Source organism: Zeugodacus cucurbitae, chromosome 3 (genome assembly GCF_028554725.1).
Source record: "Zeugodacus cucurbitae isolate PBARC_wt_2022May chromosome 3, idZeuCucr1.2, whole genome shotgun sequence".
NCBI lineage: Eukaryota > Metazoa > Arthropoda > Insecta > Diptera > Tephritidae > Zeugodacus > Zeugodacus cucurbitae.
In genome coordinates this window covers 62,684,250-62,701,270 of record NC_071668.1, presented here as the reverse complement: position 1 = coordinate 62,701,270, position 17,021 = coordinate 62,684,250, and positions in this window count along the sequence as shown.

Sequence of the window (17,021 nt, the reverse complement as noted above, 5' to 3'; positions counted from 1 at the left end):
ATGCAGTACCCGCTGGTGGAAGCCGAGGAAGAGGGAGGCCTCCACTCCGATGGAAGGACTAGGTGGAGAGGGACCTGGCTTCGCTTGGTATAACCAAACTTGGTGCCAAACTGCCAGAAGGAGGGATACGTGGCGCGCTGGGACTCGGTGTAAGTGGAGTCTACGCCAGTCAAGAAGAAGAAGATTCGGAATAAAGTCCAGTAAAATAACGAAAATGATCATATATAGTATACAAGGGCTGAGGTAATTCCTGAATCGATTTCATTCATTTTCACCAACAACATACGTTATATCCAAGATTATATGGTCACTTAATTTGATTAAGATATTTCACATATTTACCGATTTATAAAGTATTAAGCCCATCGGTACATGTGGTACAGAGACACACTATTAGAAGATAAAGATTTTCTCTGAATTAAATTAAGATATCTGAGAGATTTCCCGATATTCCATATTCGGGGCATTGAAAAGTTATAGTCCGATTCCGACAATTTTTTCACAAGATGTCACAGAACATTTACAGTATTTGCTAATATGCAAACTTTTATTTCGCTATCTTCATTGGTTCCTTATATATATATATAAAGTGAAGGAATGAGATGGAATTCAAATTTGAGTTTTATGAGAAGTCGTCGTGGTTGTTAACCGATTTCATACATTTTCCACACGTGGTCAAGGTTTCAAGAAATATTTTTTACCGAATTTCATTGAAATCGGTCGGGTAGTTCCTGGGATATGGTTTTGAACCATTTTCCATTTTGTAAAAAAATCTGAGTGTTTTCGCAATTTTGTGGGCGTGGCAATGGTCTGATTTCGCACATCTTCGAAAAAACCCTTTCACGGTCCCAAGGAATATGTGTACCAAGTTCCATCAAGATATCTCAATATTCACTCAAGTTATCACTTGAACGGACAGACGCACAGACAGACATCCGGATTTTAACTCGTCTCGTCATCCTCATCATGTTGATATAAATAACCCTATATCCAACTCGTTTAGTTTTATGACTTACAAACAACCGTTTTGCAACTTTTGTTGCGAGAGCATACAAATAATCATCAAAAAATAAAAAAAAACAATTAAATTCTTTGTGTTATTATTAATCTTTAAGCAGGAATTATGCTTTCATCTTAGTTCGTATTATCCATCAAAATTTAATGTTTTAAATTTTGAATTTTTTTGATATCTAAATTTTGTTTTATACGAGGGCTGCTATATATATTTCTGGCCTAGGCAGTCTGTTGCCACATTTCCATTGGAAAGTTTGACATTTTTTAGCATAACATCACTCAGAACGTTTTGTCATTAGTCGTGAATTGTTTTATTTACAGGGAATTAAAAAATTCATCTCGGCCAAAAAATGGAATTAACTCGTGAACATTTTCGTGCGATCATTTTTCACAACTTTCGACGTGGATTATCGCGATTATTATGGCTATGAAGCACCATCCTATAGCACTGTGAAAAACTGGTACAACGAATTCAAAGACGCTCGCTCAAAGACGAATTCCGTGAAGGTCGTCCAAAACCAGCCGTTGTGCCAGAAAACATCGATGCAAGACCGTCATGTAACATACCTTCAGATAGAGGCATGCCTATGCATTTCTCCCACCAGCATACATTCGATATTGCATGAACACCTGGCCGTAAAAAAGGTTTGTTCTCGTTGGATCACGTACAATTTGACAATCGCTCAAAAAAAGTGCTTCGAAAATTGGTTTGAACGCATGCAAAAGTGTATAAATCTTGATGGAGAATATTTTGAAAAACAATAAAGCCATTTTCGTTGATAAATATTCCTATTTTCATTATTAGGCCAGAAATATATATAGCAGCCCTCGTATTAATGCGCACCAAACGAGACAAAAGATGGCAGTTTTCGTGCTCAACTATCGTCCGAGGAAATGGAAATGATTTTATTGGTTGTGTTCGAGCAAACATATTCCACAATGAATGATAATGTTCGCGCGATCATCGTTTGTCAAAATATGTATTAAAGTTAAATCGCTGGCATATATACTCTTTTTTACAAATAATCTAATAAAAGTCGACAATGCTCGAAGCTCTAGTTAGTGGGCAAATGTACCTTTGGTGAGGATCTCCCTCTGAAGCATAGTGAATAAAAATAGTAGAACTAAAATTTTGATTACCATATTTCGTAGTTGTTGTAGTAAACGGTAGGTAAGCATTTAAAAATCAAGTTCCTTAAATAATCGTGTTATAAAATAGGCATGTGCGTTGTCATTTTTGTAATCAAAATGAAAAATATATACTTACTTACATATATCTATAACAATTCCCATCCCATCAATTTTGTCATATTTACTTTAAGCAAAAGTAGACAATTGAACAGACATTGTGTCAGTTAGGCCACAAAGCCTAAAAGTAGACAATTTATTTTTTTTTATGTGCCAAAAAGTAAATAAAAGAAACATGCCGAAAGAAAGTAAATATTTGTTTGAAAGAGAAGTGAAGAAATAAAATGAGGCCATGTAGCAAATTGAAAGTTCTTGCTAGCGAATGCCTGCTGATGATTATTTGCTGCGTGCTGCTTTGACAGTGAATCGATGTAAGTGACAGGCAAGTTAGCGTCATACAAGACTGCATATAAGAAAAAAATACATGTATGATATGCGTGTCTGTATATATAGTGACGTGTACGTGGCTGCTTTAGTGGTGTGCCGTGGCATGCTTTTGTCATTTGTGTGTGCGCACAATTCTCATGGGCGTAATTTTTACGCAACTGATGCCGGAAGCAAAGCAACACATATACACACTTTACATACATGCCGTGTGGTTTTTTATATATATTTTTATATGCATTGTAATATTTGCAAATATGCTGAGATTTTTTTTATGCAAAATAAAAACCACTTACGAATACCCAAACAAACATAACAATTGCAGAAATGCAAGAAAAACGTGCGCGAGTGTTGGTTGTGGGTCTCAGGTGTTTATTGCCGGCATAAGAATGCGAAAAAGATATGGTTAAAGGAATGCAAGTGTATGTGTATGTTTGTCGTATGTAGCACAATAATATGAGTATGAAATAAAAATCTCGCGATTGCATTTATGCTTATTTAATTCAGTACACAGGCGTTTATTTTTTTCTAATGTAGAATATTCATGATTTTTTTTTGGTTTAGAAAAGTATTGTACTTGTCATACGTACTTACATAAAAATATACATATAGCATATATTTAAGTGCGCACACATGTGCTTCATTTTATTTAATTTAATTCCAAACATTTCATATTTTACTTGCGACAATTCCACTTCTCTATCACTTTAGTATACATGTGTTGCGCTATTGTTATGTGGCATACTTTAAGGCGCTATGCATATAATTTCATTTACGAACGAGTTGAAGGCTGCAAATGTTGCGAGAAATATGACATTTCTGATTTTATGCATACTTATTTCTTACGTGATGGTCTTATATGAATATATTATATGGTAAGATATATATATTTTTCTTCGCTGCTATTGACAGCATTTCAGCTATGACAGCTATGACAGTGCATTTGACAAGTAGTTTTATTTACATAAAATTATTTATTTTAATGTTTTTTTGTTTGAATAATTGAATGAGGTGGTCGGTGTTTCGGATAGTTTTAAATAATATATAAAATTTAATAAATTTACATTCGCTAATCCAAATCGCAGTGGCAATGATACGCAGCTAAGAGCACAATGCTACTGGAATATGCGGTTGACATTAACAACATAGTCCTTACCAACACAGCCCTCAGCACAGCTTTTTCCAGCCCACAAAGAAAATCGAAAGAATTTGGTCTTGTGGTAAACGAAGGCATCACAAAGTACCTGGAAGCTATACGCAAAGATTCTTCACGTTTTGGGTTTTGGGATCTACGCCATTAACATTTGAAAAAGCTAAGAACTTTGTTTAACTCGAAACCAGCTTAAAGGGAACAAACAAACTAAGCCTGAAGATCAAGTGCAAAATAACTCTTGCCAACAGGTGCTGCTTTAGGTTCGGTAGGCAATTGTCTCCCATCATTTCCGTCCTACTATTACGACGCAGAAACATGGAGGATGACAACCCGAGAGGAGATGGTACTTGAAGCCTTTGATAGAACTGTGTCCCGCTAGAGCTTTGGAGCGGTCCGCGAGAGCGTGCAGTACCGAAGAAGATGGAACCATGAACTGTATGAGATCTACAATGATTCTTCGTTACGGGACTCATGGATGCACAATGGAATCAAGGGCGGCCATGTAGCCAATGGAAGGACCATGTGCATGTAGGATGTACAACTGGCCTTGGTGAAATCACATAGAGGTAACTGGTGAAGTTTTGTGTTCTCGGCCCAGATCGACCCTACAACCGTGGGAGAATGAAGAAGAGGAAGGATATTCAGAAAGTCGCCAATCGAGCCCATAAGGCATATAACATATTCTTGTCAATATGATCGAGAATATGAGCTAGCTAGTAAAGAAGAATGAGCTGAAGTTAGAGACATCTTCATATGAACGACAAAGTGTCTTATATACATTAACATAGTTTCTATATAGAGTAATCGTTATCTACAATTCACTGTTTCCGAAACTGAAGGTATAAGAGAATATGATGTTTTTTCTCATTAAGATCTTGCCTCCCTCAACGAGACAAGGATGGCGAAACAGTAATGGGTTAGTTCAGCGTAATCATAGTTCTCAGCGTACCGTTAAAAGAAGATGGTTCAATGGTGAAAAGATATTTTTTTAATGTTCTGTAATTTGATAACTGTGGAGAAATTAATGGACACTTACGGCCTACTGAAGATAGTTCAGCGAATTATCAGCGACGTCAGAATTTTAGAACTGCTTAAAGGATAATACAGTCAGAGGCTGGTTATTTAAGTTTTATAGGAATATTTTTTTTTTCATGGGGTTCCTTTCTATAGGTAAATATTAAGTTGGCAAACGCTTTTTGCTCTTTATTGAATGCTTCATAAAAAGTGTTACAGTGATCGGATTTAGTTCAAATATGCGCCGTTTCGTTCAATAATCTGTTTCCATATAGACGGCAACTTCATAATACCCCGCTCGTAGAAGCCCACCCTTTTTATTTGCGCAGAACTCGGACAGCCACTTTTCACAAGCCTCTTTTGAGTTCAACTTTATACCACCAAGGTCATTCGCCATGGACAGGAGCACGCACTTGGCGCTACGTCCGGGCTATATGGTGGATGCGATAAAACCTCCCATCCGAGGTCCCGTAGTTTCTGACGCGTCATCAACGAAGTGTGTGGTCTCGCGTTGTCCCGGTGGAACACTACACCCTTCCTGTTGTTCTGGCGCTTCAGGTCGATCGCTTGGTAGAATTAAGCGTCTGGCCATATGGGAGCAGCTCATAGTGGATGATTCACTTCATATCCCACCAAACACACAGCAAAACCTTCCTGGCCGTCAACCGGCCACCACCGGCCTTCGACCACGACCGTTTTCACTTGATATTGCCGAATGTGATCCATTTTTCGTCGCCACTTATCATCCGCTTCAAAAATGGGTCGAGTTCGTTCCGTATCAGCAGCATATCGCAGACGTTGATTCGGTCCAGAAGGTTTTTTTGCGTCAAATCATGCGGCACCCAAACCTCAAGCTTTTTTGTGTATCCAGCCTTCTGTAGACGGATTAAAATGGTTTGGTGACTAACTCCCATCTCCTGGGCGATGTCACGAGATGCCACATGCCGGTCTAACTCGATGTTTTCCATGATTTGATCGGTATTCGTCGTCATAGGTCTTCAGCCGGGTGGCTTATCCATGGTGTCGTTTTCACCCGCTCTGAATCGTCAAAACCATTCCTCCGCAGTTCGGAGTGATAGTGAAAACTTTAAAATAGCGCGAATTTCGGTGTTAGTGAATTCCATGTTTACACGTCTATAATTGTTGGACGTAATATTCAAACTAATCGTGTATAGCGTCGTTTTGTAGGTTATGTCAAGACCTTTCAAAGATGTATAGCATTGCCAGATACTAGTTCTGTAGCACTTTATACGTATATTTCTAATATGTACTAATTATATCTTCTTATGGAATATTGGTAAAAAGCACTTCAACATCAAATTATTTAATAAATGGTTTTCAAATATAAAGTTTAAGGTAATGTGGAATAAAAATCTGTTTATTTATTTGCTACTATATTTTTTTTTATTTAATGAAACTCGAAAAGTGAAATGAATTTATTACAATTTATTATTACAATAAAAGTGAAATGACATGCCATCGATTTTGTCGCGAATTTTCATTAACACTTCACAATATTTTTTTTGAACTGTATATAAATGGAAATACTCACATATTAATGACCGCAAATAAAAGTGCTGACCGCTGGAAAGTTAAATTGTCATAAATATGACACTTATGCCACAACTCAGCACACTTAGCGAAGCTGAATGAAAGGGTGGAAAAAAATCAGAGTAACAAAATTAAAATGTCAACCAAATGGCGGCGATAAAAAATATAAGTATGGGGGAATGCATGAAATGCGCAAGTGAAAATCACTGTGCATATTTTCTCATAATTAATTTCAGTTTATTTATGCTGAATTATGCGCGGACGCGAGCTAATTGAAATATGTACGAAATGATGATGCGGATGGCAATAAAAGTGGATGACAACAAAAATAGCAATAACTGTGGGTAATATATAAGTAATATCGAGATAAACGCTATCTACAGTATGAATATCAGATTTCCATACCTCTTCACCCTTCAGCTATTTCGCACCCCACCCACCCCGTGTGACCATCAAATATTAATTTGAACATTAACGCTATTATTAGCTATATGAATATGAATGCAGATAGCGTGCGAATAATTAATTATAATTATGGTTATGTGGCAACACACGCTTTTGGCAGGTATTTATAAAAGCTCATACACAAATTCATTGAACAAATAAATTTGTTAAATTTTAACTGACCCAATGAATCGAATGGATAATCTCGCTTAAGTGCGCCGCGTGTGTGCGCACACAAAATTATGCAACGTTTTGCAAAAATTGCCGCAATTTAGATTGGCATAATTATGTGCATGTGCATGTGTTGGTGTATGCATTAGTGTACGCATATGACATTTGTGTCAATGCATTCCCCAAGCGGCATTTAAGTATGCTAGTTATTGCTGATTTTTGTGATATTTTGATGTGTTTATTAATTCATGGTTTATGGCTGGCCGACCATGGTTGTTTGCATATGTCGATCATACAAATTGTTGGTGGAATATGGAAAATGTGTTGTATGTGGTCGTTAGGAAAAAGGCGAGGAAAAGATTTTGGTGAAATACCAAAACCTTTATGCCAAAGGGATTTATAAACAATCATCGGTTCTTAGTTATAATTCATAAAAAATAACTGTTATTCGAAATAACAACCTCTAAGAATATTGTAAATGTTTATTACGTAACAAATTTGAAGCTTCATATTATTCCGAACATCGAAATTTTTTCGAATTATTTCGAATTTTAAATTTTTTCCATATTTATTTTTCTAGGAAATATGCTCGAAAAAATTTAGGTGAAATATTATTTATATATGTATTATAAAGTGAATCAAGGTATTCGAATTTAATTGATGTATTGTTCTTCGAAAAACTGGTGGCAACTCTCGTTAAGGATATCCTTAGAATGAACAATTTTATGTCAAGTTTAGAAGCTATTGCTTATTGTAACAATATTACATATTAAAACAAGTAAGGAAGGGCTATGGTCTGGTGCAACCGAACATTTTACACTCTCGCAATTTATTTATTTAATTTTATTAAGATAACACATAATTTGTCCCTCATATTCGGCATATATATGTTATAAAGTCCATTGAATGTTTGAAAACCCGAGGGGAAGTTATGGCTCGATTTTACTCATTTTTGGCACGGAGACATATTATTAGAAGAAAAATATTCCCTCTGAATTTCTTCAAAATATCTGAGAGACTAACCTATATTTTCGGTAAAAAAAAAATATTAGAAGCGCTGAGGTCCTCAAATTCAATATATAGGGTCTTGAAAACTTATGGACCGATTTCGGCGTTTTTTAGAAGGACAATGGCACACTATTAAACTATGCATTATTTTTGCAAAGTTCTGTTTCGATGTCTTACTAGTAATTATATATGTATTGTAAAGTAAACGATTCAGATCGACTTCAAAGTTCTGGTATACGGGAAGAAGGCGTGGTTGTGAACCGATTTGGACTATTTTCACAACACATCATTGGGAAGCTGGGAAGATATTATTAAGCGAATTTCATTGAAATTGGTCGAGTAGTTTCGGAGATATGGTTTTTGACACATAAGTGGGCGGAACCACACCCATTTAAAATTTTGTATACCATTTTTTTCTTCTGTACCATCTTTATAATAAAATTTAAGGTTTCTGGTGGTTTTATTTACTGAATTAAAGCATTTTTAGTAGTTTTCAACGTAACTTTTGTATGAGAGGTGGGCGTGGTTATAATCCGATTCCCTCCATTTTTTTACTGTATTAGGTAGTACCAAAAGAAAACGACTTGAGAAAGTTTCCTTGATATTGTTTTAGTAGTTTACGAGATATGCACATAAAACTTTGTAGCGGGACCACGCTCGCTTTCCCAAAAAAATTACATCCAAATAAGCCTCTTCATAGTGCGATTGATTGATTTTAAAGAATCATTTTGTTTATTAAGTTTTATGTTTTTTAAATTTAAACTTAAACATAAGTGGCAACTCCGTTCAAGTTGTTTTTTTGTGTTTTTGTTTTTAAATCACATTATTCTCTATTATACTAAAATCTAAGGGAAGTGGATATTCATAATGTTTCTCCACCGACTTAGATACCTATAGTCAATAAATTAATGCAGAAATTATTATCATTAAATCATACGGCAACATTTCGACATATCTGTATATTTTCTAAAATAAATTTTTGGGAACAAAAGTACTGAATTATAGTCTCACTTGAATAAACAAATATTTCCTGCAGGGTATATGTCTGCTGCATTGGGGTTTTTCTCTCTACGAGGCCTTTGACACTACCCACAAAAGTCAAAATGTCATTTGGTCACATTTTTGAATATTTGTTATTCCGGTTCAATGATTATATAAATGTTTGTATATTTTGCTAGCGTTCATTTGATCTAATTAATTGAGTGCAAAAGGTAATGTAATTATGCATAATTATTTTCTCGCCATTTAATTGATTGAAAAATTTGGCTAAAATGGTTGACTTGTTTGGAATCCACAATCGATGAAATTAAGGCTTTAGTGATTTTTATTTTAAGTGGTATCATATATAGTTTTAAAGTTTTGTTTTTATAAAAGATTAGAAAATCTTTTCATCTTAATTGGTAATGAAATGATTCAGGTTTGAATTTGTACAGTCCACTGGGTCCCTGCTGTCAATTTTGAAATTTGATTTTGGATATGAGAGTCTCTGAACAATTGATAACCTATGGAATATCACAAAAGCAGTCATTGAAACTTATTACCAGCTCTAGTATTATTATTTAAGCAAACAGCAAGAAAAATCTGTGAGCTCTTAGTTAAGACTCAAACCGTAATTTTATGATATTCTGTTCCATATCACTTAGTTGATCAATCCTGACTACTAAATTGTAGTACATTCATGTTATCTATTAGTATAGTAGATTTTTAAAACAACAATATTGTAAGTAGTCTTTCTGCATATAATAAGATATTTCTTAAGCGAGATATATGTACATTTCACACGGTAATGCTTCCTCTTAGCTGAGATACAAACCATCTTAACCTTTAGCACAGCAGAAAAGCCTGGTAAGGCTTAGCTGTAAAACTCAAATTTTATTTTATAAAACTCTAAGCTCCAGTAAGCTGAAATCCTTCGAATAAATAGTTAAAGGGAAATGGCCTTTTCGCACATCTGCATTAATTCAATATATTAAGATTTTAATTGAGAAACTAGTTTTTGCCTCTCTCACAGCCGGCTACTCGATTAACGATCAGCTGTTATACATTTTTTTTTTACTTTTTATAAAGAATTTGTAAGTTTCATACAGGTGATTGCTATTTAATTAATAAACACAGCTTAACTTACAACGTGGACAACTACCCGTAGAATTGCTTTCCAGTTTAAATTTATCAATTTGTATTCGATTAAAAAATAATGTAGTAAATAAGATATTTCTTTTAAATCGTAAATCGACCCAAAATCAGCGCTTTAATCGAGCAAAGGCTGGCTAATTGATCAATTAACTCCTGTGCGAAAACACTATATAAAGTAAGTGCTTAATGAAACACTGCACTCAAATTCTAGAAATAATGTTTTATTCATCCGTTCGTTATGTTTATTTCGTACATCCTTACTTTCCTTCCTCTCTCCTTTAAATATGAACGATTTTAGACTCCTTTTCTGCCTTCCACAACTCCACATTATTACCGTGTCGCTTGCGTGTGCTAACTTTAAAATTCCACCAACGTCCAAAGCTAAGTTCCATTTCTAAGCCAACATTCCGTTCTTTGACATAAATACATATTTCTCCACGCTAGCCACGCGTTTTGTCCACTCACAGACAGTTACAATTTCCATTACTTTTCGCCTGTTTTGCGGTAAAATTTATGTTGACATAATTTAAATGCTTTGGTATTTTTATGGTTTCCTCGACGACATTAATTTGCCATAAGGAATTTTAAAGTGTTGCATAGCGTAAGGCGCAAAGCCTTATAGTATAAGAATATATGCTACTATGAATGCGTGTGTTGCATAAATTCATGTGTGAAGTAATCACAATTTTGAATCGATTTTTTAAAAATAGCTGGTTGCAACTTTTCTGGTAAATATTTATTAAAGTAGTAAATTTAGCGCCAAATATATTTACTTTAACTCACAAGGTGTTCCCACACACATATAGTGTCTACACACATTATTCTTCCACGCACCAGACAAGCAATAAACACGAAATGATTGCCAATAATTCATCAATGCAACCAACACACTGTGAGCTACACTCAAACATTTTTTTGTTTCAGCAGCAAAATTGTTTGCAAAATATTACAATAATTCACGAAAGCAACAAACAAAATACGGAGTGTGTATGGAGAGTATTTATTGACGACTTTCACTGCACGCACTTTCTTCATGCACATGCTGAGGTGTTTATCCCTCAATAAATATGAATAACTCTTGCGCACACTAGTCTAGCAGTAGTAGTAAAATTACTAACGCCCACCGACGTCGCCAACAATACTAGCCCTCATGTAGTCATGGCCATTGCCATTTTGTTGTGATTTTTACCGCTCATTTTTGTTTTAACGATTTTTATGGTTGTGTGAACTCTTTCACCTGTCGATTATGTTGATCATACCAAAGACAATATAAAACACCGAAGAAAGGAAGAAGCAACTTTAACACCTTGGTGGTAGTAAAACTACAATAGCTTATGAATATACAGTCCGTTTCACAATAAAGTTCCAGGGTTACATAACGTTAGATAGGTGATTAAGATAAATAATATTATTTCCTAAATGCAGGCAACGCTTTTTTTAGCATAACAAATATCAATGATCAAAAGTCAGCTTGATCAAACATAATTGTAAAGTTTACTACTTTAAATATAAATATTCAGAATATATTATATTATAAATGGATAACTTGGATAAATAATATTACAATCAGCCCAAATGTAGGCAACATTTTATTTCTGATAATGTTTTTCCTATACAAAGACATGACACTCAGTGGATCATCGATGAAGAACTCCAATCCAATCTTTCAACAACACACAGATGACTTGTTTTGTTCATAACCATGGCCACCTCGAATGCCTATTGGCGATCGCATCTTTAGAAAATTTTTCCTCTTAATTTATTACCGAAACTTCATTGTGAAACACATTGTAATCATGCAAAAAAATCGAGCGTCAAACAATAGTGGCAAAAACAATAAATAATAAAATCAGCAGCGAGTTCACCGCGGCCGACAAACAGTGTAACCAAAGCTCCAGCTGTGCGGCAGCAAAATATTCACTTATTTACACTGCCAATGAAAATCAAAGTAATTTAATATGAAAATTGCGTGTCAAGCTTACACTAATTTCGTTTGAGTTGTGCACAGCGAAATAAAAAGCAAATACGTATTGTTTGTGAAAAATGAGGCGAAAAAGTTTTGGCAACTTTCAGTTGCGGCTGTCTGTCATTATCGTAACTCTGAGCAAAAAGTGGAAGTGCTGTGTGAGAGGGGCCACGTCATAATAATTTGGCAGCGTTAAGTTTTAATTCTTCAACATTTTTTTGTGGTTTTTTGAGGTATTAATTGATTTGTTTTTGTTTTTTTTTTGTGTAAATTTGGGATGGATTTTATACAATTTTTTTTTTTATTTGTTTGATGTTTTGCGAAATAATAAAGATTAAAATGTCTGGAAGTACATAGAGGTTACTACTTGACTATCGATTCTAATTTTTATATTTAATTATTCATTGGTTATAAAGCCTCGGAGATCAATTTTCTTAGCCAGTGTGTAAGCTAAACCAGAAAAACCTCTCACATCATGCATATATCTACATCTTAAAAGAATATTTCCATAGAATATATTACTTCTTAAGCCTTTACTTATTTTTATAAGAATTTTCATACTTACCTGCTATGAAAAATAGCAGTAAAGTCTTTATGGAACCAAGTAGTGAAATTTTTAAAGAGATAGCTTATTTATATATACTTAATGGCAACTTTATTATTATTATATATATTCTCGCAACAAAGTTGCTAAAGAGAGTATTATAGTATTTTTCACATAACGGTTGTTTGCAAGACATAAAACTAAACGAGTTAGATAAAGGGTTATATATGCCAAAGTGAGAGGGTTGCTATTGGAAATGGGCGAAATCGGTCCACTGCCACGCCCACAAAATGGCCATAAAAATCTAAAACACATAAGCCATAATTAGGTTGTAAAACTAAAGTTTGGTACAAAGGATCACACTTGGAAGGGGCATATTTAAATGTAATTTTTTGAGAAGTGGGAGTGGCTCCGCCCAAAATAGGTTTTTTATATATATCTCGCAAACCAATAAAGCTATATAACAAACTTTCTGCAGTCGGTTCCCTTACGTACCACACACCATGAAAAATAATATAACAAATAGCAGACAGAATCTGCACTCATATTTTTTTATGAAATGGAAAATGGGCGTGGCATCGCCCACTTATGGGTCAAAAACAGGAACTGATAGACCGATTTCAATGAAATTCAGTATATAATGTTTTTGACACCTTGATGACACGTGTGGAAAATGGAAATTGGCCCACAACCACACCTTCTTACTATATGACTCAATTTTGAATTCCATCTTATTCCATCACTTTCTAATATATACATAAGGAACCAATAGCGGAATATAACTTTACACAAATACTGTATACGATCTGTGACATCACATGTGAAAAAATTGTCCATCTCGGACTATAACTTTTCAATACCCCGGATATCGAATACAAAGAACTCAGTGCCTAAGGGTATTTTTTCACCGAAAATTTCGGTAAATCTCTCAGATATCTTAATTTAATTCAGGGGGAATCTTGTTCTTCTAATAGTTTGTCTCTGTCCCAAAAAAGGTTAAACTCGGGCAATAACTTTCCCTTGTTCCCATATACCTAATTATGGGGTTTTCAAAAGTACGATGGGCTTAATTGCTTATAAATCGGTTACTATGTAAAATGAATTAGGCAAATTAAGTGAGCATATTATCTTAGATATAATTTGTGTTGGTGATGAAAATGAGTGAAATCGGTTCAGGTTCATTACCTCAGTCGTTATATACTATATATGATGATTTCGTGATTTTATTGGACTTTATGTCTAATATATAGGTCAAATTGTGTGTTATCTTAATAAAAATATAGCAATAAATTGCGAGAGTATAAAATGTTCGGTTGCACCCGAACTTAGCCTTTCCTTACTCGTTATATTTTATAATATTTCCAAGAAATGTTCGGCTAGAATTTGGAGTTTTTGGGATAACTCATCATGGTATGTATTTAGGCCTACTATAGAGTTAACTAAAACATGACTTCGACAAGAACAAGAGACAAGAGATTAATTTAAACCATAATAGTTTAAGCTTATGATAAAATTGACGTATGTCTATTATTTTAATATATTATATTATATATTTACATATATTTATATATAATATTTTAACGAAAAGGATATTTAAAGAGAAATGCATGCTTAATATATTTAAATACGTCATTAATAAATATATGTATATTTATTTATGGATTTTCTAACTAAAAATGACAGCAAATGAATATAAATATATCACTACTTAATATCTATTGGTTAGAACAAGAACTAACATACGAGTATATACCTTCAATATGGCAATAAATGCAGCACGTTACAGCTGATAACAACAACAATATACAAAATGAAAATAATATTTAATATCCCTGACAATTGTTTTGCAATGTAAAGACCTAAAGTGGAAATCAAACGAAGCCACGCGAATTCAATGCAACCAAATGCTGCAGTCAACCAACCAGCTAGCAGACAGGCAGTAACTACAGACAGTTGTTCTATATATTTATTTACCGGTCTGTAAATGCCTTACAATTTTAATATTACAATGAACTTTTACCCTTACAGGTATATATTTAAACATTTTTACATATAGTACCCAGAAATAAATGTTTAAAAATATTGTAAGAGACAGGTGAATAGACAGCCTTCGCCTGTCTGCCTTACTGACTAATACGAAATAATGTTCTATCACGTGTTTGAAATTTGTAAATTGCATAACTGTATTTTGTTTTTACATACACACATACATAAAAAGAGGTAAATATTAATAGGTCGAATAATAAGGTGGATACCGAGGCTGAAGAGGGAAGCGAGACGCATTTGCAGACAAAAAAAGAATGAGGCCGAAATGCGTGAGTATGAAGAGCTTGACGAGCTGAACGACAGGGGTAATGCTCCAAAATTTTACGAAAAGATCCGGGACTAACTGAAGGTTTCAAGACCGGAGCACATTCGTGTAGGACCCCCAGAGGTCATCTAGTTGTTCATCACCAGAGTATACTGTGTTTGTGGAGGGAACACTTCTCCAGCCTGCTGAATGGCAGTGAAAGTTCAACACCAGGAGATGGCGAACCCGATTCCCCAATCGACGAACATGGAACAGATGTTCCATTGCCTCGATAAGGAAGCGGAGCGAATGGGTCTGGTGGTGAACGAGGACAAGACGAAATATCTCCTATCATCAAACAAACAGTCAGCGCATTCGCGTCTTGGCTCCCACGTCACTGTTGACAGTCATAACTTTGAAGTTATAGATAATTTCGTATAACTAGGCACCAGCATCAACACCGATAATAATGTCAGCCTTGATGAGTAGGCAATGGAAAGTAAAGTCCTCTCTCGACGTACAAAAACAAAACTCTACAAGTCCCTCATCATTCCCGTCCTACTTTATGGTGCAGAAGCGTGGACGGTGTCAACATCCGATGAGACGGCACTAGGAGTTTTCGAGAGAAAGGTTTTGCGGAAGATTTATGGTCTCTTAAACTAAAATTTCTGTAGGATGGACCTTAGTACCAATGTGATATTTTGGAAGTTGACTCATTCATTCATTTGATTCAAAGTACTAGAAAATAGAGTTTGATTTTAATTCGAATTGAGGTTGAAGTTTCAATCGTTGATTGGTCTGTCTGCAAAACTTTGATTGTGGATTGTAAATATTATATGATAGTTCCACTTCATTAAATTGTTATATCAGGTTCCTTGACACAATGGGTTAAGGCTTATATGAAGTAAGGTTCTTATGGAACTCAGTGTCTAAATATTTGATCTTTTTTATGAACTGAGTTGAGACTGATTTTGAAGGTTAATATCTAGTATTTTAAATAAAGTAAAATTTTCTCAAATTTAAAAATAATTTATTTTAGTTAAATTAAGACTACCATTAAATGTGTACTTACAACTTCTCACACACAAAATTTGTAAATTCTGAGTGCACAATGGCAATTTGTGCTACAAAATATCTAGTAAATGACTGAAATTACGTCGCGACATTACGTTTCGTGACTAACAACAATAAAAAACAGACGATTTTAGAAATTGAAAAACAACGCCAACAACAAAGAGGAAAAAAAAAACCAAAATGAAACTTCAAAAAACCATTTGGCATTCATTCATGATGGCGCCTCGGCACAAAAGACAACGAACTTGTGGCTGAAAAACAAAAAAAAAAAATAAAAAACATTGTTGAGGTAGCTGGCAGAAGCCAACAACATTTGAGCTGTAAAATTAAATCAAAAAGTTTCAAAAGCAAATTAGTAATGAATACCGCTATTGAAAATAGGGTGTATAGTGATTGAGCGGGAGTTTATATGAATATTTGGAGTATATATGTTGTAAGGTGGTAGACTTAGAACTGGCATGAATACTAGCGTAATGTGTTGATAACGGTGCAGTTGTGTTTTAATGATTTTTTTTTCATTGAGTGAAAAATCAATTCTTCATATTCGACCAACACCTGTCTACAATTATTGATTTTTAGTTAGCTTTTGAATTTTAAATACATTGTTGTTGGCAAATAAAATAATTGTTCTCTTTTAACGAAGCTAATACTTATCGCTTATGCATAACAATTGTGTCTACCACGTGCTAAGCGCCTTAAAGTAGACTTCAATTAAACGTAAAAAAGCAAAAACACGCTCAATTACAACAGTGCCTCTACAACAAAAACAGTTTGGCATAGTAAAAACAGCAGACAAAACGAGCGTTAAATGTAAAATGCCGCGGCACGTGCTTTAAATATTAAATTAACAACACTTGAGCACTTGCCAAAAGCGGCAACCAAATTAGGCGAGCAGCACAAAACCAAAAACGAAAAATAAAAAAAAAAATATTGTCCGAAATTAAGAATGATAAAAAAGCGCTGGACTTCCAAAAAAAATTAAGAGTACCCAAATAAATTTAGTGGTAATTAGACAGAAACTTGAAAAAATTGGTAATTCACAAAAATTAGCGCAAGTACAACTGCTAAGTGGCGAACTTTTTTTAGT